This window comes from Danio rerio, chromosome 8, assembly GCF_049306965.1.
Source record: "Danio rerio strain Tuebingen ecotype United States chromosome 8, GRCz12tu, whole genome shotgun sequence".
NCBI classification, from domain to species: Eukaryota; Metazoa; Chordata; class Actinopteri; order Cypriniformes; family Danionidae; genus Danio; species Danio rerio.
Window position 1 is genome coordinate 39,403,276 of NC_133183.1, and position 26,955 is coordinate 39,430,230.

Genomic DNA, 26,955 nt, shown 5'->3' on the forward strand with positions numbered 1-26,955 from the left:
AGTGATGGGTTGCAGCTGGAAGAACAACCGCAACGTAAAACATATTCTGGATAAGTTGGTGGTTCATTTCACTGTGGAAACCCCTGATAAATAAAGGGGTTAAGCCGAAAAGAAAATGAATGAATGAATGATTACAGCTTATAAACAAACTAATGGTATTTTAAGATTTAATTAAGTCGTTCAACAGATTATTCTTTTTCAAATTTAAATATTTATACTAGAACACAACATGGTAGTGCACTAGAATACTGTCAAATACAAAACATTGCCACTCAATGACAGAAATAAAAAAATAAACTTTTTTTATTTTACTTTTGAAGTCCAGGAAAACAGCAGGGGAACTAAACATGTATATACATTTTATTATGAAATGCATCAACTATTATCGCTCTGACAAGAACAAAAAAATAGATGGATAAAAATAGATAAAAAGATAGAAAAAAAGAAAAAAAGATAAAACTAGACATAAAAGTTTGATTCCACAAATTGAATGATACATACAGAATGATATGAACACAAAACAGATTAAAAACTAAATTTCGTAATGTGACAGTAATATAATGTGTTATAATGTGACTAATTAATATCATACACATTTTCACTTTTTTGTCACAGTGACAATATTTGACCATTTTCAAACATGTAAATAAAAAACAAAAAACATGTCTTTTTGCTACTCAACACTGTTGTAAATGTTTAGTCTGAGGGACTGCATTTGTGGGTTATGTATTTTTGTGTGATGGGTATTGCCCAGGCTCATGAAGCAGACGTGGACCTGGACTGTGGAGCAGTACCAGACTGTGGAGTAGTGGCAGACATGGGTTGAGAAGCAGAGGCAAACTGTAGAGCAATGTAGAGACTACCCTAGAGTGATGATGGACTGTGAAGCACTGGCATGGAACAGAAGTGGGTTTGAAAATGGTTAAATATTGTCACTCTGTGACAAGGAAAAAAAATGAAAATGTGTATAATAATAATCAGTCTTTTGAACTCATTACAGCCTTCACGTCTGCTTTTGTCCATGGTCTTCTCATGTAGGTTGTTCTGCCAGTGCTAGAGCCTGAAAGCAAACAAGATGATTAACTGTTAGCATCACTGACTTTTAATAGATCATATCAACTGTTCATCAATATCGTTTAAAAGTCTCTTTCTTGGAAAAAAGGTTAATCCTTAGGTGTGCACTTACACCATGGTTATACATCACACAACTACATGATTTAACAGCAACATATGCGAGTATAACTTTCAGTAGCTGCTTTGAATCATTGTGGACTATTGAAAGTGATATGACCTTTCCATGTAAAGACTTTTCTTAATTTTAAAAAAAGGCAATCAATAATTTCATAATATTCCCTATTATATTTTTCCACTGGAGAAAGTCTTCCGTTTTTTAGTTTAGCTGAATAATAAAAATGTAAAAACTGCAAAGGTCAATATTATGAGCACAAAAAATAAAATAAAAATATATGAAATTATAAAAATTAAAATTTATTTTTTGATTTTTTTGTCAGCCAGATATCGCAGAGCCCTATTTAAAAATGGCCAGATACAAAAGAGAAAGTGATAAATGGAAGACATTGACGAGAAATGTAGCATAGGAAAAAGCATTTGTGCATTTGCGCTACAAGCACTGCGATAGAAAGTCTGAACGTGTATTGAGTGCTGCTGGAAACATTGCGACTCCAACTAGGTCTGCTTAATCCAGACAATGTGTCAGCATGTTAGCTTTTCTGTCAAATAATTTACCAAAAACAGTGGAGAGTTAGTAGCCTGCGCTGTTTTTTCCTCAACATCTCACTTATATTGTTATCAATAGGCTAATATTTTTTGTTCTTCTTTTTATTATTATCATTATTATTATTTTTAGTTACTATTTATATTATCACTGATACTGAAAAGTGTTATTTAGGCTATTTGTGAAGTTCTTAAAAATGTAACATTTAATTATTATACAGGAGGGGGGAACCAGTGAATATTGTCCTCACCACTTAAAAAAATGTGTAAATAAAAACAAAAAAAAAAACTAAAAATAAAGGATAAAAGGAAAAGCATGCTCTTCATCATTTTTCATAATCTGATTTGTACATGCTGCTGTGTGTGTGCACTTAGGCTAGACGAGCAGAGTACACACATCTAAAGTTATCTTACTGTGAGCGTTTTAATGGTCAAATAGGTGTCAAAATGCTGTGTTCAGTGATCATTTATTCATTTATAAGATGCTTAAAGCACAGTTTGTTTCATATTTTTATTCTATTGTACATATTTCCCTTTGCTCATTTACAGGGAGGAAAATAACTGCATATATACAGTTGAAATCCGAATTATTAGCCCTCCTGAATTATTAGCAACCATTTTCCACCAATTTCTGTTTAATGGAAAGAAGATTTTTTTTCAACCCATTTCTAAACATAATAGTTTTAATAACTAATTTTTTATAACTGATTTCATTCATCTTTGTTATGATGACAGCACATACTTTACTATATATTTTTCAAAGTACAAGCATTCAGATTAAAGTACAATTCAAAGGCTTAATTAGGATAATTGGGCAAGTCATTAATATTGACCTTAAAATAGGTTTCAAAATATTTAAACCTGCTTTTATTCTAGCCAAAATAAAACAAATAAGACTTCCTCCAGAAGAAAAAAAATATTATAGAAAATACTGTAAAAAAATCCTGAATTTGTTAAACATCCTTTTGGAAATATTTATTAAAAAAATATAAATAAAAAATTCACAGGAGCGCTAATAATTTTGACTTCAGCTGAAAAATCGTTTTGAATAATCTTGTTTGCAATTATGACAAAAATAATCGTGATTATGATTTTTCCCATAATAGAGCAGCCCTTACTGTATGTGTAATGTAGCCTACAGTAGATTATGTGATGTGATCAATTAAAAAATACATTTTCTTTTTTCTTAGTAATAAACATGCTTTTACACTATACTGTATGCTTTAGAAAAGATACAATAGATGGTGAGAAGTATAGCCCCAGGCTGCAAAAATTAAACAAATATAAGAATGAAGTTGTTTAGCCTTTATAGCGCCCTATTAAATTGTGTTGGGGTAAAAAGAATGTTTACATTTCTTTGACTATCATGGCGATGTTATTACCTCAAATCTTAAACGTGCGCACATTGCAAGAAATGAAAATCGCGTCACAGCACACACTACAAAATATTAAGGTTATCGAGTCAATGAAACACATCACCTGATTGCAGTATAACTTGCTTTATCAATAATTATTATTATTTATTATAGGCCAGGTTACAAATATTTGAAAATCTGTCACTACATGCCAAACACTCAAAATAGGTTCCCTTTTGCATAGCTATTAGTGGCAGTTATGAATTAAATAAATGGGCATATCGGCACGTAAGGTGAGTCGCCTATTATTTATCGTCTGTTTATTTTTCTCTGTTCATTTCTTTCACATGCATGCAGAGTGAACAGTCTGTGCTGTTTCTGCTTGTTTAATAGAGCGCCTCCTCTTATAGCCGGCCTATTTCGGTATAAAGGACAAAAAATGTTTTTTTTATATACTGTATGCTATTCTATCCCCTATATTAAACACAGCAAATGTATAATTAAATATTAGAAACATAAATATTTGAAGTTTCTAAAAGCACATTTTAATGTTTAAGCATTGTTTATTGGCCGTCGGCGTCGATGATGTGCACCTCTCAAAAAATGTAACTACAAGTCGCAACGACACAGAGCGCAAGGTCGTGATTTGTTTGATGGTCGTGATTGGTCGGCTTGGCAGCGCTGACAAGTCTGGGGGCGGGACCAAGAGCCGTGCGAGTGGTGCGAGCCCAATAGAGCGATTGTTTACACGTGTGGAGTCCCATGAAGGAGCTCTGGATAGAAAGTTTTGTTTTGTGTTTATCTCATAGTTAAAGTTGTTCCACGTCCGCCGGTTCCAGCCTCAAAATGAGCGAGTTTGAGTCACTTGCATGTTCAGGAAGCGTTTAGAAAAAACAAAACAACAGCGAAGAAACTCAACACAGAGGAACATTAACACCTCACTGCCAACTAGCGTTTTGAAAGTGTTAATGCAGACCAACAGAGACATTGCGCAGAAGTAAAATAAACAGCTACGCGGGTTGCATGTGCCGTGGGTTACGCCGATCATAACGCAGAAGTATAAACCAGGCTCTATAAACTTTAATTTCATAAGTGCATACAATATAATATTAATAATAATAAGACAATTAGCATGTTTATCAGGGTAGACGACATGCAGTGAGTGGATAATTCCATATGTGCAATATGTACATTTAAATCTCTCCATTTTGCTGTAATGGCTGTGCTGTGTTTGACTGGCAATAGCTTTTAGATTATAACCCGCGACCCACTTATTAATATGCAGCCTTTTTTGATTACATGGGGCCAGTTGCACCAGCAGTGTGTAAGTTAAAATGAAGCCTAGTTGTGACTTAAAGGGACACTAATTTACAATGTACGCACTACTAAATATTTCTGTGTTGCAGCATTTCACTCAGTTTAAACCTAACGCTGTGTTCCAACTAAAAATTTACCGCAGCCTCCCCCCATGTATAATGGTAGAAAAGAGATGACGGTGAGATTAGTTTACATCGAGGAGCTTGCGATGATCTCCCTCTATTCACAGCCTTATTTTCTTCCTAAATCTCGCATTTCTTTCGGTTTGTGAATGAAGAGTTTAATTTTGTTTCAAGAAATGTTTTGTGTTAACATACATTTCTTTATGACTGGGTTTTTTCTCCCTGCTATTTTTTCTTTAACGTGTAGAATATTTAAAAAATCAAGTTTTATGTTTTGATAACTTTGTGTAATTTGTGTGCATTCACAGCAAATTTTCAAAGAACAGTTATATGTAGATGCATTAGTTGCAGAATTCTAAATCAGTTTAACGATTGAAACACTTTTTATTTGATATTAGGTGATTTAATGCAACTATGTATGACTTTACGGAGAGCTTATGACCTTACTAACTACGGTTTGCCTTAAGAGCATGTGGTGCAACCGAAGTAAAAACAACTGTAGTTATAAACATGCCAGTAGTTATTATTATTATTATTATTATTACTACTACTTCTATTATTATTAGGCAATTTTCTGAAGCAACCCCTGGAACCAATTTAGTGCTTTTGGGTTGTTGTTGTTTTCGGTTAAAGCGCAATGCCCCATTAACACCTCAGACAGGCTGCTTCATTAATAGCCAAACATTTTGTTTGAGATGAGGGCAGGGGTATATCTTGAGTATATTTCACAAGCAAGGTTGACACAAAATCCCCGGTTATATACCTTTTACCTATAGGCCAACTTCTGGTAATGTAGGCTTATATAGGCTGTTTCTATTCACAGCAACTTATGGACTGAACTACGTGTTAATTAAAATTTCTATATTAGGCTCGTAGCAATTGATATTGGAGTCATGGAATATTGTTTGCATTTATTTTGCATATTGTTTGCAATATCCTACTTTAATAATAATAATAATAATTAATATTATATTAAAAAGTTTTTTCTATTTCCAAATAAATAGCCTACTGTAAATTAGGCCTACAACCATTAATGATTTATATATGAAATTAGAAATGAAATTCTTAATAATATTTGTAAAGGAAACAAATATAGGTCTTATATGTGCCGTTATATATATTTCAATTAATATGGAATATAAGTGCATGTTTTCACCAAAACTATGATAGATTTTTTTTTTAAATGTGTGATTGTGTAAAACAATATAATTTGCAAATAAAATAATGTTTTTTTTTTCTCTCTCTCTAAAGAAATTGTTACCACCTCGTTTAGAGCATCATTATGGGCATTTTACGTTATAACTAATGTGGGTCAAACAATAGATCTGTGACAGAGAAACTACAGGTTTTGGGACACACTCGTCACTACATCGTTCTTTTCCCAAACGACACATTGTACTATGATATTTCTGCCGCGAGTTACGTTGTTGTTTGGGAAACCCAGCCCTGGTGCAGAGCCAGAGGAAGAAGCGTGCTGCGCTTGTGGAGCAGATAAGAAGCAAGAGAAACTTCTAGACCAGGGGAGAGTTTCCCAAACAACGACATATATCTGAATGAAGGGGTAATCTACTGTATTTTAGCCTAATTATTATTTCTAATGTTTACACACTGTGAAATAGGCTAATCCAATCTTAAAAAAACACACACACTAAATCATTTTTTGTGAATTGTTTTTATTCCGAGCTAAATAACATTTTAGAAAATGTTGCATATCAAGCTGTTGGTATCTCCTCGCGGTTGAAATTGGCTGTTATGCGAAAAAAAAAAGAACAAATATTAGCTCGCAGGCTAGTTGCTTTTTAGATTTAATTTAAGCCTATATTCAGCTGACAGCGCACACTCAGCCGCGATACAGAGAGAAAAAGTAAATAATAGATTCTTTAATGTAAACGACTAAGAAAAACTTCGGCTATATACTCGGGAGAGGACGTAATGAGATCTAGACTGGCTGTAAAATATATACACCAATAGTAATAGTTAATCAACGCATTTTATTTAAAAAAAATCTACTCATTTTAATATTGCGATTTTTACATTTTTTAGAGAATGTCTGTTTTTATTAACTTTTCTGTCATTTATTTAAAATTTGTCATTATTTTATTAATTTGATGATGTTAATATTTTACATAGGCTATTTTATATACACATCTAAAATCATTCAAATTAAGGTTGTGACGATGAGGAAATTTCCCCACCGGTTAATCGACATGTGACAACACCGGTAATACCGGTATCATAGTGGGGGTCGGGGTTTCCTCTTTTCTTTCTGCTTTTAAATAGCTTATAAATGCATATAATACTTTCACTTTCAGTTTTGCGGGAATTGCCAATTCGGCGTAAATTGTTTGAATGGACGAATGTGATGAATGTTAGAATGTTTTTAAAACGAATAAGAAAATAAAATAGCAAGATAAGTAATTAAATTGCACAAAGTTTAAATAAGATTAAACGAATGAACAAGAAACAAATATAAAAGAAAAGCTTTCAAAATTACATTACAAAAATGACAGGTTGACACAGTCTTTAAAAAAAATAAATAAATAAAACATTGTAAATTGGCATTTATTAACAGTGAGGTTTACTTGTTCTTTGCGAGGAATCCTGGCCAATATGTTGACCATCTCTGGCTTAAGATGGGATCTTGTGGGGCTCACTATGTTCCCCATCGTGCTGAACACACCCTCAGATGAGCAGCTTGTTGCACGTAAAGATACTTTTTGGTTACATTTGCTAACAGGGGGAACATGTTTGGTTGTCTTTTGTTGTCCTACCTGACTTCAATTTCTTAATGTATTATTTAGCCTATTGCATTATATATTAATAGCTTAGTCCTTATGAACAATCCGTTTATAAAATAGCCTTATAAACGAATTTATAGGCTAGTGAAGAATAAACCGAATATGAAATATGATCCTTGCATAATGATCACAACTAAACAAGCTAGCACTCATTCTATATATAAACTTTAAATAAAAAAGAAAGAAATGTTAAGAAATTAAACATTGTGTAAAAAATCTAAAGACAGGCTAAATAAAAGTAATTTTATTTAACAGGCTAAAAAAATAATCAACATGTAAATGTATAAATATTTCGATAAGTATTGTTATGGAATATTTATAACTATATGATCTTGCTTTTTTTGGTTATATCGATACAAGCTTTGAGCTCTCTTACAAGCACAGTTGACAGGCGCAGGTGTCTTATGTCACTGTCAGTGGCGGATTACACACAGCATACCCTGGCAAGATGTTTTATTTGTTGCCGATTGGCGTGTTGTTCCTTTTTTAAAACACCTTTTGTTTTTAAAATCCCTCAAGGTAATGTTGTCTATCGAGTTATATAGTCTCCCTCGGAGATATTGTAGTTCAGTAACGTGGTTCGCAGCATATAACCGTGAAGCTTAAATAGGCTGAGCATATTTTTATTAATTTTAAGACACATTAATACAAACTAGCCACCGTTTGATTTTTTTTCGTTTACGTATATTTTTATCAATCGAAAAATGCAATGAATAGTTTAATTTGGTTTTCATTTTATTAGAATTAATATAATTAATAGGCTACACAACTCCTATTGGCTCGAATTGCGTCTTGACAGATAAGGCGTGACTTTCTGGCTCAAAGATATTTGTGCCTGTTAATTTCAGCGCTGTATTTTGACAGATTTCGCAAAGGCTTCAGCTGTTCTACCTGTCAGCTGGTACCAGCCTCAGTTTTGCGACTTGACCTGTGTGGCGTTTCGATGTCTGAATGATAGCGAGAGAGAGATGAGATCAGACCTCAGATTCGATGTGTAGCCGCACTTCACAGTTACTTTATAGCAATTTTTAATATTGGCTCACCTAAATTAACTTTTCATTTATTAAAAGCCGAAATATTTCCAGACAGATGAAGCAACTTTCGGTTTTTAAAGACAGCGGCCTCAGTGATAAAAGACGCGCGCACACAGGTTACATTCTTGTAGGCATATTCATCTTTTATTTTTTTACATGAAACGCATAAAGTGCAAAAAAGAAGAGCTGAACTTCGGAAAAAGTGCTCACTTCAGTTGCCGTGATGATTGCTTTGTTTCTCTGCAGTTGGCTTGTCAATGGCGCGGCATTGCTACATCATTCTTGTTTTAATAAAAATAAGATATTTATTATTAAACACTGTGAGATGATGGTCGCGTGATTTTTAAAATGAGAGTATGCCTTGCATATTTATTCTCACGTGATAAATGAAATATGACGCATTACTATGTTCAGATTTTAATTATAAAGCATGCTCTGGCCTTAAGTAAATTATTACGAATTCTATTTTCCATTTAATTAAAATAAATATTTAATAAAAAAAAAAAAAAAAAAACGAATACTTAGAAAAAACAAATGTGAGGACGGTGTCACGGTAAAAACGTGATGTCACCGGTGTTGCGTCTTAAAACCGGTATCACCTTCAACACCGTCTATCGTGGCAAGCCTAATTTGCTTTGAACTTGAGAGAGAAAAGCGAATTTTACCTGTCAGTGGCTGCACATTGCTCCTAAATAGCATAAAGCATTTCTTTTTGATTTCAGTCTTTTGTAACATTCTTTTTTTTTTTTTTTTACTTTAACCCATTAAAAGAAAAAGTGTCATAATAAATACAATTATTATTAAAAATGCAATTAAGTTTTGTCTGTCGCATAGTTAACTATGTGATGTGGGTAAATGGTGTTTCAATGCTGCAAGTCCTATATTTCAAACCTGCGGGAAGCACTGTAATTGATCGTTTTTTTTTCCCAATAAGGTGGTGTAATAAATACATTACAATTTTTAATTAAAAGTTATTCACATTAAATAATAATAATAAAAAACATTGGTTTAAAGAATGTTAAAAACACAGGATTATGTTTTAAATAACTCCAAATCGAGGCATTCATTTTAGGCCTCTACAAACTACAAAACGTCAATGCAAATTAATGCAATACTATATGTAAAAATAAACTATTATATACTATAGTGGCCTATAAAAAATGGTCAATATTGCCTTATTTCTCGTCTCGCTCAGCACGTGTGCATTGAATCGCAAGTGACAGATACAGAGGAAATTAATAAAAATAATATAGGCTAGATTTAAAATAATATAGCCCACCTAGCAGTTTTCTTTAAAATTATAATAGGCCTGTATATAAAAATGGACTGAAAATTCTTGTAGGCCTTTTGTGATGTTCAGTTATAAAAATGCTTATCTGTACATTTGTAAAACTGTCCTGTTTAGGCTATACTGCTTCTGCTTTTGAAAAGGAAAAAAATAGTCTGGGCTATACTTTGAATTAATCAAAAACAGTTATAGGTTCAGTTTGAAATTTAACTTGATAAACAGTTAATAATGGCACCTGATGTTCAAAGAAACATCAATGGGGCGTCGATTAGGGATGTTCGGTTCTGGGTTTTTTGGATGAGACTCTTAACTCCTAATTTTGGAGTCGGTGGAATAAATAATGCATTCACTTAAAATAGTGCAAGGATTAAATATGCTGTCTCATATCGCACTTTACACAATGCTACTACGTCAATTCCAACATTGTGTTGTTCTCTGGTCAGATAAAACCAGCAGTAAATCATTTCCAGCCAAAATAAAATAGTTATCAACCTAAACTTTTTTACAGCATATTTTAATTGTCTAGTTTAACTAGTTTAGTTTAACCTAGAAAATTACAATGCAATCTTGGAGACATAAAGTTAAAACATAATTTTAATATCAAAATTTTTAATGGAAAGATGAGTGGCAGTTCATTAACAAATAATCCCAACTGAGCCCAAACAATGTTAAAAACTATATAGAATAGTCTAATTATTTAGTATAGTCTAAGTATCTAAATACTTTACAGAGAGAATAAAATAATCTGTGGTTGTTCATTTCTTTGTTTATTGATCGGTTGAAGTGTCAAAAAATAAAGTAGCTAGCTTCTTCATTTGATTTAATGACCAATTAAATATTAAACCACATACATGAAATATTTAACTTAAATAATTCATTCATAAACAAACCTAAAATAATAAATAAAAGCAGTGTGACAGAGCAGTATATGCTTTAAGGCACAGTCTCTCTTATAAATGTGGTTTTCTTTAAAGTGTACTTTTAAATAGCTCATTAGTTTACTCTTAAATATTACTGTTTGTTTGTGCAATTTGTTAATTATTGTAATTTAATAAAGGTGTGTTAATGAGACGGCGGAAGAAAAGGAGTGACTCAGACCTAGTTTTTGAACATTTTACCTTGACTATATTTTTATTTAAAAATCCTCTTTTGGAAGTTTTTGCGTTCCCTCGCAGATGTTTTGCGTTCTCGCAAAACTGTTTTTCCACAAACACTTCCTGTTCACTTCATACATGTCAACCCTCCTGTTTTACCAGGATTCTCCCAAGCCTTCCGTTTTTGCTGGGATTCTCCCATATTTCTCTTTCTTTCCATTAAAGCTGTGGGTCGATCATCGCTCTTCATATGCAACCTGTGAATTAGCGAATGCATGTATACGGATGTGCTAGGTATGATAAACTGATCCCAGATCAGCTTCTATACACACCATTTAAAGCGACACCTCTGTTATCAAACAAGTGATGAGCAGCAAATGAATCTCTCATTTTCTTTTATTTCATATCAGAGGTGTCAATTTAAGAATGCACAGATCTATAATGAAAGTATTCCATTACTTAAGTAACTGTTTGTGCTCATTTAAGAGAAAATGAGTTGTGTTTAAAATAAAACACACAGAACGAACATGTTTACATATTGTTAAGTATATTTGTCTGTTTAAACACAGATCTGAATCCTGCACTTTAGCTCCTCTTTAAATGGCATGTACAGAAGTTGATCTGGGATCAGTGTATCATTCCCTGATTCAGAGGTTGCATATGAAGGGCGATGATCAACCCACAGCTTTTAATGGAAAGAAAGTAAATGCAGACATTTTTATATTTGTTTCAGAATGCTTTCAAAAATAAAAATATATGAGAAATATGGGAAAATACTTAACAATAGTATGATAGAGGGATAGAATGGTAAAATACGGGAGGGTTGACAGGTATGAAGTGAACAGGAAGTGTGGATAACGCAAAACATCTTTGTGAGGGAACAAAAACTTAAAAATATATATATATATATATATTCCTATCACTGTTTTTTTTTCTACCATCCTTTTTTTTTCTCCCACTCAGTTTTTTTTTCTTCCACCCAATTTTTTTCTTCACCATCACGTCCCTTCCGAGTCTCCGTACTAATGCCTTAAAATGTAACTTAATAAATTTTTTTTAATGACATTTGATTGTAACATTTAACTTTTTCCTAACACTGATTTTGGTTGGTTAAGGTTTTGTGAAGCGTGATTCAGTAATGCTGATTTTACTATATTTATTTACCGGTTATTTAATAGTCTAACCGTGGATTGGCTTGCATGTATGGGCATAGTTTGACGTCTTTACCTAAAACTTTAAACCTTTATAGGCCTATTATAGGCCCATATAAGGATAATAAAATTTGATATAAAGCACTCGTTTGGCAATGAACCATGATCTGTCTGCGTTGATAAATGGTATAAAATCAATAATAGCAAAACTGCATATCATTATTACTTGAGTCAGTAACTTAGGCAGTAATGCAAAGTAATAATTAATGTGAATAAATAGCCTAAATGAAAGGAACAAGAGGGACCAAAATTAGTCATGGGATTAAAATGCCTCCTCAGTTATGATATCCTGGCGCCGGGCCTGCTACCTTCGCAAGTATATTATAAACATACGGGAAGTAGGGCTATGCAATTAATCGAAAATTCGATTTTGATTTTGACTTCAAACGAATATGAAAATCATTAATCGAGATAAAACGATTGTTGCATCATATATCGTCCTCTTTTCAGTTGTACACATTTGTTGCTCTGCAAAGCTCAGTTTCACGTGAATATTACTAAAAGCATGCATTGTAATTTTGCAGCACGGCATGTGCATCATTCATTGATGTACATTCGAATCATTCATGTTTTAAAAGCATGAATGAGACCGCATGGTGTGTGTATGCGGCACACACATATTCGCACACTGTGTGCTCAGAGCAAAGCACACACATCTAAAGTTATCTTAATGTGAGCATTTTAATGGTCAAATAGGTATCAAAACGCGATGTTCAGTGATTATTCATATTAACTCTCATTTAAGTAATAAACAAACTAGTTGAGAATCAAAAGACATGTGAAAGAGAAACCATAAATCAGAACCGTACTGCTCTTAAAGTGAAAGTGCGTGATATTCCTGCAGCCGACTGTTTTTACCATTAATCAAACAACAAAAGAAGACAATCCCTCACTGTTCTTGTCTGAAGGACTTTAGTAGCTATAATCAAAGTTTTTTTTTTTTTTACAGTGAAGATGCTTAAAGCACAGTTTGTTTCATATTTTTATTCTATTGTACATATTTCCCTTTCCTTTGCAGGGAGGAAAATAAATGAATACAGTTGAAATCTAAATTATTAGCCCTACTTTCCCCCCCAATTTCTGATTAATGGAAAGAAGATTTTTTTTAACCCATTTCTAAACATAATAGTTTTAATAACTAATTTTTTATAACTGATTTCATTCATCTTTGTTATGATGACAGCACATATTTTACTAGATATTTTTCAAAATACAAGCATTCAGATTAAAGTACGATTCAAAGGCTTAATTAGGATAATTGGGCAAGTCATTGTATACCAGTAATTTCTTCTGCTGACCATCAAAAACTATTTTGCTTAAGGGAGCTATTAATATTGACCATAAAATAGATTTCAAAATATTTAAACCTGCTTTTATTTTAGCTGAAATAAAACAAATAAGACTTTCTCCAAAGGAAAAAATATTATAGGAAATACTGTGAAAAATTCCTGAATCTGTTAAACATCATTTGGGAAATATTTATAAAAAATAATAATAATAATTTCACAGGAGCCCTAATAATTTTGACTTGAACTGATAATCATTTTGAATAATTGTGATTAAAATAATGACCAAAAAAATCGTGATTATGATTTTTCCCATAATAGAGCAGCCCTAGCGGGAAGCACTGTAATTGATAAAAAAATAAGGTGTGTATTAAGGACATTTCAGTATTTATTAAGTGTTATTCACAATAAATAATAATCATATTAATAGAAACACTGATTTAAAAAGTATTTTGTGACACTTACATCTATCATTACAAACACAGGTTTGTTTTAAAATAATAACTCTGTACCAAAGCGTTTATTTTAGGCCTGTATAAACTATAAAACATCTCTGCAAATCAATGCAATGCAATATAAAAAACAAAATTCAATATTTTGTCAATATTGCCTTGTCTCTCAGCGCACAGGCACACGCACTGAACTTCAAGTAACAGACAGAAAAAATAATTTAAAATAATGTAGCACACCTTGCAGCTTTCTTTAAAATTATGATAGGCCTGTATATAAAAATAGCGCCAGACCGTTTCTCAGTATTTGGCTGGTAATGTTTTTAAATAAATAATTAGGCCTACTTAAATATTAATTTGCTATTAATGTACAGTAATTGAGACAAAATAACATAATAGTAAAATATAAATATAATAAAAGTAAAATAAGAGTAATAATAAGAAAAAAATAAGATTTTTAATAGGTAAAAATAAGAGTAAAATATAATCAACAAAATGTAAATTAAAACTGTGAATTAATAGGTAAATAAAAAGCTTATTTATTGACCATCTTAGTCCTATCACTTTAAAATAACAAACACTGTTTATCTCTCTACGACGCAATAGTTTTTATTCATAACAATTTACTTTTGTATGTTATTATTAGCAGTATTAATTATTATATCCATATTTATATTTGTTTTATTAAAAAAAAAGCTTAGATTTGCCCACCTGCAGGTTTTAGACCATATGCGGGCAACATGTTTTTTAGGATATAACTCAGGTTTATGACAACACTTAGTTATTATTGTTCATTTATTCATTTGCTGAAAATTAGAACTGCATTTAGAAATAGTTTTGAAACAAATACTTGCGCTTAACAAACGCAACTAATTATTATTATTAGGCTAACTGATGTCTGTGCGTAAAGATTTTCCTATCCACCAAGAGCGAAAGTGAAAGTAGATCAGCGCGGTAGATGCTCTGTTTAACAGTTTTCTGTTAAAAATAACTGTTAACTGTTTGCTTGTGAAATGCTCAGTTTTTCCACTTAAACTTACTTTACGTCATGTAAATAGCAAATGCGCTTATGGCACGATGCAAGGCTATTAAAGGGAATGGGAGATGAGACTCTGATTGGTTTATTCTCAAAATACACCTATAACTCATTAAGAAAATAAACTCAACCCTTTAGATCATGCTTAAAATTTGCCTAAAATAAAAAAGGCCTAAAATGCACATTATTTTTAAAGTAATTTTAGTTACTTAGTTTCTTCCTGCATTGTTATTGACAGAAATTCTTACCATCACCACCATCACTGTCTGGCTTCCTGGATTTCTGTCAAGATTCACCTGTTATTTCCTGAAGGGAGAAAGTGAGAGAGACATTATTATTCACTTATTTAAATTATTTTATTATTTTAATTATTATTAGTTTATTTTCTTAATAAATTAAAACGTGCACTCATTGACTTCCATGTTATTATTTTTCCTACTATTGGACTTTTCTACTTTACAAGTTTATTTTTTCTGTTAAACGAAAAACAAGGTATTTTGATGGAAGAAGAAAACCTGCAATCATTGACTTCCAAAATAAAAACACCAAAAATATGGAAGTCAATGAGTACAGGTTTTCATCTTCCATCTTCTTTTGTGTTTAACAGAAAAAATAAACCCATAAAGGGTGTGCAAATGATGACACATTTGTCATTTTTGGGTATGAGCCAGTCACAGAGTTGTTTTCTACAGAGGTTTGTTAATTCTTGACAAAAGAATTAACAAACCTCTGTAAAAAACAACTCTGTGTTGGTCAAAGCGACTGGCTCATGGAGGTACTGAAACAGAAAAGCAAAGATAAAGAAAATTCAACATTCGTTTACTTACTTTTAAAGTCTCGCATAACAAACCATGCCCTCATAAACCATGAAGAAACACATGTTATAATAGTCTACTGCTAGCACCATGTAAACCTACACATACTGTGTCCTCATAAACCATGAAGAAACACAGATTGAAGGAAGTGAAGGATGAGCAAATGATGACAAAATTGTCATTTTTGGGTGAACTATCCTTTTAAGGAGTGTCAAAATAGCATTACAAAAGAATTAACAAACCTCTGTAGAAGACAGCTCTGTTTGTGTTTGTCAAAGTGACTGACTTATAGAGGTGCTGAAAGAGAGAAGTAAAGAAAGATGAAGAAAACATGAAATTCACTTACTGAAAGCTTTAAGTCTTGCAAAACCAATCATGTCCTCATAAACCATGAAGAAACACACACGTTATAAAATAACAGTCTACTGGTAACATTGTAAACCTACACATACTGTGTCCTCATAAACCATGAAGAAACACACAGATTTAATAAAACAATAGTCTACTGCTAAGTCACATCCAATAGACATACTTGGTCCTCATAAACCATGAATAAACACACAGGACTGCTACACTGCATTTAGCAGAAATAGGAAACTGTTACTTTAGCACTTAAAAGGATGGTTCATCCAAAAATGAAAATGTACTTGCTATTAATATACCCCAAAGCATTCCAACCCTTTAAGGGTTTATTTCTTCTGATAAACAACAAAAACAAGATATTTTGATGGAAGAAGAAAACCTGCAATCATTGACTTTCATAATAGAAAACACAAAAAATATGAAAGTCAATGGTTACAGGTTTCCATCTTCTTTTGTGTTTAACAGAAAAATAAACCCATAAAGATTTAAAACAAGGGTGAGCAAATGATGACACAATTGTCGTTTTTGGGTGTACTCCTTTACTCTGCCCTCATAAACCATGAAGAAACATGTTATAATAGTCTACTGCTAGCACTATGTAAACCATTGTAAACCTACACATACTGTGTCCTCATATACCATGAAGAAACACACAGATTTAATAAAACAACAACCTACTGCTAAGTCACATCCAATAGACATACTTGGTCCTCATAAACCATGACTAAACACACAGGACTGCTAACCTGCATTTAGTAAAAATAGGAAACTGTCATTTTAGCACTTAAAGTGATGGTTCACTCAAAAATGAACATTTACTTACTATGAATTTACCCTCAAGTGTTCCAAACCTTTAAGGGTTTATTAATTCTGATAACAAAAACAAGATATTTTGATGGAAGAAAAAAGAACTGCAATCATTGACTTCCACAATAGAAAAAAACAATAATATGAAAGTCAATGGTTACAGGTTTCCATTTTTTAAGTGCTTTATTTTGTCTTTAACAGAAGAATTAAACCTATAAAGGTTTGGAACAAGTAAAGGGTGAGCAAATTATGACAAAATTGTACTGTTTGGGTGAACTATGCCTTTAAGGAGTGTCAAAATAGCATTACAAAAGAATTAACAAACCTCTGTAGAAGACAACTCTGTTTGTGTTTGACAAAGCGACTGGCTTATGGAGGTGCTGAAGGAGAGAAGTAAAGAAAGATGAAGAAAACATGACATTCGCTTACTGAAAGCTTTAAGTCTTGCAAAACCAATCATGTCCTCATAAACCATGAAGAAACACACACGTTATAAAACAACAGTCTACTGCTAACATTGTAAACCTACACATACTGTGTCCTCATAAACCATAAAGAAACACACAGATTTAATAAAACAATAGTCTACTGCTAAGTCTCATCCAATAGACATACTTGGTCCTCGTAAACCATGAATAAACACACAGGACTGCTACACTGCATTTAGCTAAAATAGGAAACTGTAATTTTAGCATTTAAAGGGATGATTCACACAAAAATGAACATTTACTCACTATTAATTTACCCTCAAGTGTTCCAAACCTTTATGGGTTTATTTCTTCTGTTAAACACAAAAGATACTTTGAAAACCGATGAAAACCTGTAACCATTGACTTTCATATTATTTGTTTTTTCTATTATGGAAGTCAATGGTTACAGGTTTACATCTTTTTTTTAAAGTATTTTCTTTTGTCTTTAACAGAAGAATTAAACCCATAAGGTTTAAAACAAGTAAAGGATGAGCAAATTATGACACAATTTTTGGGTGTACTATCCCTTTAACGAGTGTCAAAAAAGCTTGACAAAAGAATTAACAAACCTCTGTAGAAGACACCTCTGTTTGTGTTTGTCAAAGTGACGAGCTCATTGGGATACTGAAAGAAAAAAGCACAGAAAGTTTAAGAAGACATGTCATTGGCTTACTAAAAGCTTTAAGTCTCGCAAAACTAATCATGTCCTCATAAACCATGACAAAACACACAAGACTGCTACACTGCATTTAGTAGAAATAAGAAACTGTCCTTTTAGCACTTAAAGGGGTTGTTCACCCAAAATTTAACATTTACTTACTATGAATTTACCCTTGAGTGTTCCAAACTTTTATGTGTTTATTTCTTCTGATAAACAACAAAAACAAGATATTTTGATGGAAGAAGAAAATCTGCAATCATTGACTTCCACAATAGAAAACACAAATAATATGAAAGTCAATGGTTACAGGTTTCCATCTTTTTTTAAGTATTTCATTTTGTCTTTAACAAAATAATTAAACCTATAAACGTTTGGAACAAGTAAAGGGTGAGCAAATTATGACACAATTGTCATTTTTGGGTGCACTATCCCTTTAAGGAGTGTCAAAATAGCTTGACAAAAGAATTAACAAACCTCTTTAGAAGACAACTCTGTGTTTGTCGAAGCATTTAGCTCATTGGGGTACTAAAAGAGAGAAGCAAAGATAAAGAAAATTTTACATTGGTTTACTAACTGTTTTATTTTTTTGCATTACAAACTATGCCCTCATAAACCATGAAGAAACACACAGATTTAATAAAACAATAGTCTACTGCTAAGTCACATCCAATAGACATACTTGGTCCTCATAAACCATGAATAAACACACAGGACTGCTACACTGCATTTAGCAGAAATAGGAAACTGTTACTTTAGCACTTAAAAGGATGGTTCATCCAAAAATGAAAATGTACTTGCTATTAATATACCCCAAAGCATTCCAACTTTTTATGGGTTTATTTCTTCTGATAAACAACAAAACAAGGTATTTTGATGGAAGAAGAAAACCTGCAATCATTGACTTCCATAAAAGAAACAAAAAAATATGGAAGTCAATGGTTACAGGTTTCCACCTTTTTTCAAAGTATCTTCTTTTGTGTTTAACAGAAAAATAAACCCAAAAAGATTTAAAACAACTAAAGGGTGAGCAAATGATGACACAATTGTACTTTTGGGTGAACTATCCCTTTACTATGCCCTCATAAACCATGAAGAAACATGTTATAATAGTCTACTGCTAGCACTATGTAAACCATTGTAAACCTACACATACTGTGTCCTCATATACCATGAAGAAACACACAGATTTAATAAAACAACAACCTACTGCTAAGTCACATCCAATAGACATACTTAGTTCTCATAAACCATGACTAAACACACAGGACTGCTAACCTGCATTTAGTAAAAATAGGAAACTGTCATTTTTGCACTTAAAGTGATGGTTCACCCAAAAATTAACATTTACTTACTATTAATTTACCCTCAAGTGTTCCAAACTTTTATGGGTTTATTTCTTCTGTTAAACACGAAAGATACTTTGAAAACTGATGAAAACCTGTAACCATTGACTTTCATATTATTGGTATTTTCTATTATGGAAATCTATGGTTACAGGTTTCCATCTTTTTTTTAAAAAGTATTTTCTTTTGTCTTTAACAGAAGAATTAAACCCATAAGGTTTAAAACAAGTAAAGGATGAGCAAATGATGAAACAATTGTCATTTTTGGGTAAACTATCCCTTTAACGACTGTCAAAATAGCTTGACAAAAAATTAACAAACCTCTTTAAGAAGACAGCTCTGTTTGTGTTTGTCAAAGTGACGAGCTCATTGAGATACTGAAAGAAAGAAGCACAGAAAGATTAAGAAGACATGTCATTGGCTTAATGAAAGCTTTATGTCTCGCAAACCAATCATGTCCTTATAAACCATGAAGAAACACACAGATTTAATAAAACAATAGTCTACTGCTAAGTCACATCTAATAGACATACTTGGTCCTCATAAACCATGACTAAACTCAAAGGACTGCTAAACTGCATTTAGCAAAAATAGGAAACTGTCATTTTAGCACTTAAAGGGATGGTTCACCTAAAAATTAACATTTACTCACTATTAATTTACCCTCGAGTGTTCCAAACCTTTAAGGGTTTATTTCTTTTGTTAAAAACAAAACATACTTTGAAAAACGATGGAAACCTGTAACCATTGACTTTTATATTACTTGTTTTTTACTACTATGGAAGTCAATGGTTACAGGTTTCTATCTTATTTCAAAGTATCTTATTTGTTTTGTTAAACAGAAAAAAGAAAACCATAAAGGTTTGGAACACTTGAGGGTAAACTAATAGTGAGTAAATGTTCATTTTTGGGTAAAACTATCCTTTCAAGAAGTATCAAAATAGCTTGACAAAAGAATTAACCAACCTCTGTAGAAGACAACTCTGTGTTTGTCAAAGCGACTGGCTTATGGAGGTGCTGAAAGAGAAAAGTAAAGAAAGATGAAGAAAACATGAGATTCGCTTACTGAAAGCTTTAAGTCTCGTTTAACCAATCATGTCCTCATAAACCATGAAGAAACACACACGTTATAAAACAATAGTCTACTGCTAACATTGCATTCTACATACAGTGTCCTCATAAACCATGAGTAAACACACAGATTTATTAAAACAATATCCTACTGCTGAGTCACATCCAATAGACATACTTGGTCCTCATAAACCATGACAAAACACACAGGACTGCTACGCTGCATTTAGCAGAAATATGAAACTGTTATTTTAGCACTTAAAGGGATGATTCACCCAAAAACGAACATTTACTCACAAACAATTTACCCTCAAGGGTTCCAAACCTTTACGTGTTTATTTCTTCTGATAAAAAACAAAAACAAGACATTTGGTGGAAGAAAATCTGCAATCATTGACTTTCATGATAGAAAACAAAAAAAGATGGAAACCTGTAATCATTCACTCCCATATTATTTGTAAGTATTTTCTTTTGTCTTTAACAGAATAAATAACCCCAAAAAGGTTTTAGACAATTAAAGGGTGAGCAAATGATGACACAATTGTACTTTTTGGGAGAACTATCCTTTTAAAAAGTGTCAAAATAGTTTGACAAAATAATTAACAAACCTCTGTAGAAGACAACTCTGTGTTTGTCAAAGTGACGAGCTCATAGAGGTACTGAAAGAGAGAAACAAAGATAAAGAAAATGTAATCAATGTAACCAATCATGTCCTCATAAACTATGAGTAAACACACATATTTAATATAATAATAGCTTGCTGCTAACTCACATAAAATAGACATACTTGGTCCTCATAAACCATGACTAAACACACAGGACTGCTACGTTGAATGTAGTAGAAATATGAAACTGTCATTTTAGCACTTAAAGGGATGATTCACACAAAAATTTATATTTACTCACTATTAATTTACCCTCAAGTGTTCCAAACCTTTAAGGGTTTATTACTTCTGTTAAACAACAAAAACAAGATATTTTGATGGAAGAAGAAAACCTGCAATCATTGACTTCCACAACAGAAAACACAAATAATATGGAAGTCTATAGTTACAGGTTTCCATATTTTTTCTAAGTATCTTCTTTTGTCTTTAACAGAAGAAATATCCCAATAATGGTTTGAGACAAGTAAAGGGGGATCAAATAATGAGACAATTGCACTTTTTGGATGAACTATCCCTTTAAGGAGTGTCAAATTAGCATGACAAAATAATTAACAAACCTCTGTAGAAGACAACTCTGTTTGTGTTGGTTAAAGCCACAGGCTCATGGAGGCGCTAAAAGAGAGAAGCAAAGAAAGATGAAGAAAACATTAAAAACTTTAAGTCTCGCATAACAAACCATGTCCTCATAAACCATGAATAAACAGATTTAACAAAACAATAACCTACTGCTAAGTCACATTTAGTAGACATACTTGGTCCTCATAAACCATGAGCAAACACACAGATATTAAAACAATAGCCTATTGATAGGTCAGCAAACGACATTGTTTCTCTTGATATCTCAATATTGTAAGCTATAAAAAAAGCTTTAAATATTAGTAATATTTGTTATTTCTCAAATTTGGTAAAAAACAATATTATTATAATATGTAGGCCTAGTGATGGTTAAAATGCTCAATTTTGCATTGATCTGGCATGTTAAACTTTAAATTGGTCTTTAATGCACAGGACAGAGATGACATCAGAATACAAATTCAAAAATTCTGAAGATGAGTGTTAGATGTATGCTTGCACTCTCTTATGGTCCACATGCAAATAGATCATTTTCACTGGTATAACCAGGCATTTGTCATCATCAGATTTCAACTTGCATTATTTTCATCATTTAACAACAGTAGTTTATACTGCCACTGTGTAAACGTTTAATCTTACACATAATACTCACCGTGTGAATAGAGGCTAATCTAAAGAAAAAAACTTTGAATTGTTATATTGCGATTCTCAATATGATAATGTATCGCTACACCCATATTAAATGTATTATTATATAAAAATAACTGCACAGATACAGGAACAATAAGAAAATATCTCTTCAGATCAACATTTAAAAGACAATTATATAGACAAACCTCTTTGAAGCTCACTCTGTTCAGAATTCAAAGATAATGGCTCATGAAGAGACTGAAAAACATAATCAAAACACAGAAAATAAAGCTAAAACAACTCAATTGTGTGCTAAACAGACATTATTAAACATTATATTTAATACTACATACGGTTCAAAATATGCCAATTTTTAAAATAAAATCCAATATACCCTACCTTTGCTTTTTCATGTTTGTTACAGGAGAGAAGGTCAACTCCTCCACATGACACACTCTAAAATTACAATTGTATGTTGTGATATCGTGCAGAACAATGTTTTAAAATTAAACACAAGGTACTTTTTTTTTATACAAGATTAAAACTGTAACTCTGCCAAATAAAAACAGTTCTGTCAACACATGAACACTGACTCCACAGAGTATGCATCACAAACTTTTCTGGACAAACAGTGAAAACTGATACAGAAGAAACTAAATCATTGAAAAAATTCATTATGTTGGTTTAATAGTGCACAAAAAGTACACTGTACAGGAAACTGGCCCAAAACAATTATCTAATACTTTACTATTTGATAGTGTCAGGCCCGGATTAAGAACTCAAGAGGTCTGTATTAAAAAAAATAAGAATAGAATACATTTTTTTCAAAACAAATCTATAATATATTGCCCACATTTTTTAAATAAATTATATATATATATATATATATATATATATATATATATATATATATATATATATATATATATAGTCTACAAAGATTTAACTTATTTTTTAAGAAAATGAAAATTTCCTTATGAAAATGAAAATTGATGGTATAAGTACACTTGTTCAAGTTAACTGAAGCAGTACTAAAATATATATTTTAAAAGGTATTTATCACTATTCTCCACTGTGTTTTGCGAGAGCGCTTACTGAACAGCACGTTCGTTGACATAAGACTGCCCAGGCACGAATGCAATGTGAGTGCAGGCCGTAGGGGGAGACGGAAGGGGGGAAAAGCATGCTTCAGCCTGGTTCATGGCAACTGTACAGTGCGAGTACGCCCTCAGACACACGATGAATCCAGTCTGCACTGCCATTAGCATCCTCCACCTGGTTAATGCTAGCTTGCACATAACATTACCATAACGTCTTCTATACTCTCATTCTCCTCATCATGGGTCTGTTTGAAGGAGTGAATACATGAAACATGCCTCAATAAAGATGCACCCTCTCCTCTTTTTCTCTTGTGATTGCCAAATCCACTTGTTCACTCATTTTGATCTACGGCAAATACTACACTACAGTCCGCTCAATTCAGTGCAGGTTATTTCAAAACTTACAAGCACTTCACCAATTAAAGCATGCTGTTTAGTTAAAAAAAGTAAAGAAGGAAAGGAAAAAATCTGCATGCTTTTTATACATGGTGACATTTTCTGACAATTTAAATACAATGATAATAATAATATATGATAGGGGTGTAACGATTTATCGTTGTACGATTTATTGCGATGCAAAAATGTCTCGATATGCATGGTGGCGTTATGACGATATGATTACGATATGACGTCCGTTTTCTCTTATTAGTTGAGCTGTTTGCACGTGAGCTACGTTCCACCTGCTGTCGCACGTGAGTTCAGATTGCAGCAGCAGTAATGTTAGCAAACCAAGATGAGTGGAGTTGAAATAGAGGATGGCCCATCCTCTCAAAATCAGACGTCTGGCAACATTTCGGTTGTACAGTAATTGCTTTAGACTCGTCCGCTTTTTGACACGCATACTGGGTCACACATCCTAAGTTTTAAAGTCTTCACAGTGATTTACATACTTTGCACAGCGACAGGGATACCTCCTAATGGTGTTGAAAGAGTCACATACTGTATTTATAAGGTACAGCTCACCCTAAAATATCATTCTGTCTTCATATGATGTATTGGCGGCCGCAAAATCACACATGACATGAGCTGACCGTGAGCTGTTACTACAAAGGGCGGACTATGATAGACGCGTGCGTATGGCAAGCCGTTTTAACATTTAAACCTTTGATCTGACTATCCATAAATATATTTAGAGATATCTTTAATTATATTTTGACTAGTCATAATTATAATTCGACTAGTCAAAATATAATTAGAGATATCTCTAAATGAATTTAATTAAATATGAATTACATATATTTATGGATAGTCAGAACAAAGGTTTAAATGCTAAAACGGCTTGCCATACGCGCGCGTCTGCTTCAGTGAACAGAACCTGCAGGTTGTGACTAATAAAGTAGTAAACAACATTCAGTTTGTGGAACAGAGTGATCTTTCAGGAGCAGCGTGGGAAGTTTGAACAGCACTTAGCAGTGTAAATGAAACCGAAAACGTACACATTATTTAAACAATCATATCGATTTTAGAGTTATGATTACGATGAGCTAACCCTTTAAAGCTAAATTTGAGTACAGAGGTACACAAAAATGCACGTCAACATGATACACTTGATAGCGCCGACATCAGCGACGCCGAAGAAATAGTAAACCTGCCTAAACTGCTAAAAAGAGTCACGACTGTCCTGTGTAATGATAAGACGGCCACCCTGTCACTCATGCCCAACATGAAGACAGCCATCCATAAAAACCTCTCAGACAGATACACATAAGTTCAGGATTATCTTATAGAACTGCTGATTACCTGGAAATGTAGATTTTTTTTTGCACACACAAAAAACGCAAGTGACCAAGCAAAGCCTTAAGCTCTCACTGTTAAATTCAATTGAATAGAAAGCTTATTTTTTTGCACCTTTACTTAAATTGTTCCTTAATTTTGTCTCTGTCATTACAATAATATTTTTTAAGAAGTTTTTTAATTGTTTTATTTTCCAGAGACAGGCCTGTTTAATTTATTTTCTAAAAGAAGGTTCAGTTTAACAAGTTGAAACAAAAGAAATACATAAAAAATAGTTTACTTGGTAAAATTTGCATTTCAGTTAAATTTTCAATTTTTATTCCAAATATCGTGATACATATCGAATCGTGAACACTATATCGTGATACACTTCGTATCGTGAGCTGAGTGTATCGTTACACCCCTAATATATGATATTGACTATTTGCTAAGAGGAAATGCCTAGTTTCTAAAAAAAATGTTTTTAAAGAGAGGGAGGCAACCTTTATTAAGACATGTGCAACCTATTAAATGCTCTTCAACAGAGCCATGAGGTAGGAGAATATGGGTGAAGTAGCGCTAGTTGTGGTAAATGATAATCGACAGGCTAACCAGGGTTTGGGAAAGGGCGACTAATAGTGGTGTAACGGATCCAAAATCTGCAGTTCGGATCACTCTACGTTTTTTGAGTTATGGATCGGACCATTTTTTGGATCAGCAAAAAAGGGAGGAGACAATTTGCTTTCCATTTATACAAAAATGTTACTGCATAAAACATTGCTTTTAACAAACAGAAAATAGAACCTGTAATTTTAATAAAAAATAAAAATCAGGAAATAACCAGCTAAAAAAAAGTATTCAATATGAAATATGATCTTTGCTACTGTTGCTGATAATGCAAAATATATAGAAATCTTGCACAACATATATTTATCTTCAATTAATGATTCAACAATTCACACATAAAACTTCATGTTTCATTATACTGTAGGTGTATTATATTTGAAAACCTATTCAATTACATAGTTTTGATGTTTGTTTGTCGCCATCTGTTGGTTACACAATGTAGTTGCTTTCACCAGCATCTTGTTTCATTAAACAGTGATTTTATTCTTACCATAATGAATGCATTAATGCAGGCTAAACAAACAGTGACAAAAAAACACCTTAATAGCCAAAAGCATTTATGTAGGTCCCACAACGTCATCATTATATTTTACAGGGAAGCCAAAATGCTTTCATTCATGCAATTTGAATGACACGGGAGGCGATCTCTCTGCGATTGTTATAAATGTTGGATTAACCTACAAGTTCAAAAAAAGTTATTAATCTACGGGTCACGCGCATTCCGAACCGTGGGTTGTGATCCGTATCGATCACGGATCAACAGTGATCCGTTACACCCCTAGTGACTAACGTCACAAATAAATAAATACAAATGAATTCTATTAAGATGTTGCTAACATTTGAAAATAACTTTATTATATATTTAAAATACCTATTTAGAGAAATAAGATAAACATCATCAAAACACACGAGGCACTTGTGACTTTATTTAACATTTGCATTATTTTAAATTTTTTTTAAATGTTTCCTAAAAATAAATGTATTTCCCATCTGATATCCAATGGGGAGAAAAAAAATAAGAATAAGTTCAGCAGACGGTATATTAGAACTCGAGTTGATGATCAATCGCGTCAAAACATGTTGCTGTGCATTACAAGCTACACCACTGGCGCTATTTAGTTATGTTGTCTCTGTCGGTCAGACATCACTTGTCTGACAAAATTTGTGTAAATGGCTTATTCCATCAATGTGTGTTATTAACCATTGGTTAATCAGGCCCTGGATAGTGTACAATCTTTAATAGTTTTAACTTTTCACTAATATGGAAATCATTAATATTAGCATTTTTTAGACTCTTAAATTAAACATTAACATTTTAAAGTGTGGTTTTCAATTAGGACATTTCTTTTTATTATTATTATTATTTAAATGTTATTTGTTGACATTTATAATG

The 26,955-nt window shown here is 32.5% G+C and overlaps 1 protein-coding gene across 4 annotated transcripts in view; it reads right to left on the reverse strand.

Moving 5' to 3' along the window:
- Positions 1-346: 346 nt before the first annotated feature.
- The window catches only part of LOC137490337 (uncharacterized), a 205,803-nt gene continuing 179,194 nt past the window's right edge, over positions 347-26,955 (reverse strand). For 3 of the 4 annotated variants that reach the window (XR_012384616.1, XR_012384614.1, XR_012384615.1), the window contains 12 exons: positions 22,522-22,578; positions 22,329-22,380; positions 21,477-21,531; positions 20,863-20,913; positions 20,150-20,200; positions 19,505-19,560; positions 18,315-18,365; positions 17,749-17,803; positions 17,035-17,089; positions 15,782-15,836; positions 14,973-15,030; positions 347-1,060 (listed from right to left, as the gene is read on the reverse strand). The gene's annotated coding sequence lies outside the window, so the exon portion shown is untranslated. The remainder of the gene's footprint in view (positions 1,061-14,972; positions 15,031-15,781; positions 15,837-17,034; positions 17,090-17,748; positions 17,804-18,314; positions 18,366-19,504; positions 19,561-20,149; positions 20,201-20,862; positions 20,914-21,476; positions 21,532-22,328; positions 22,381-22,521; positions 22,579-26,955) is intronic. The other variant, XR_012384617.1, reaches the window with a different exon arrangement.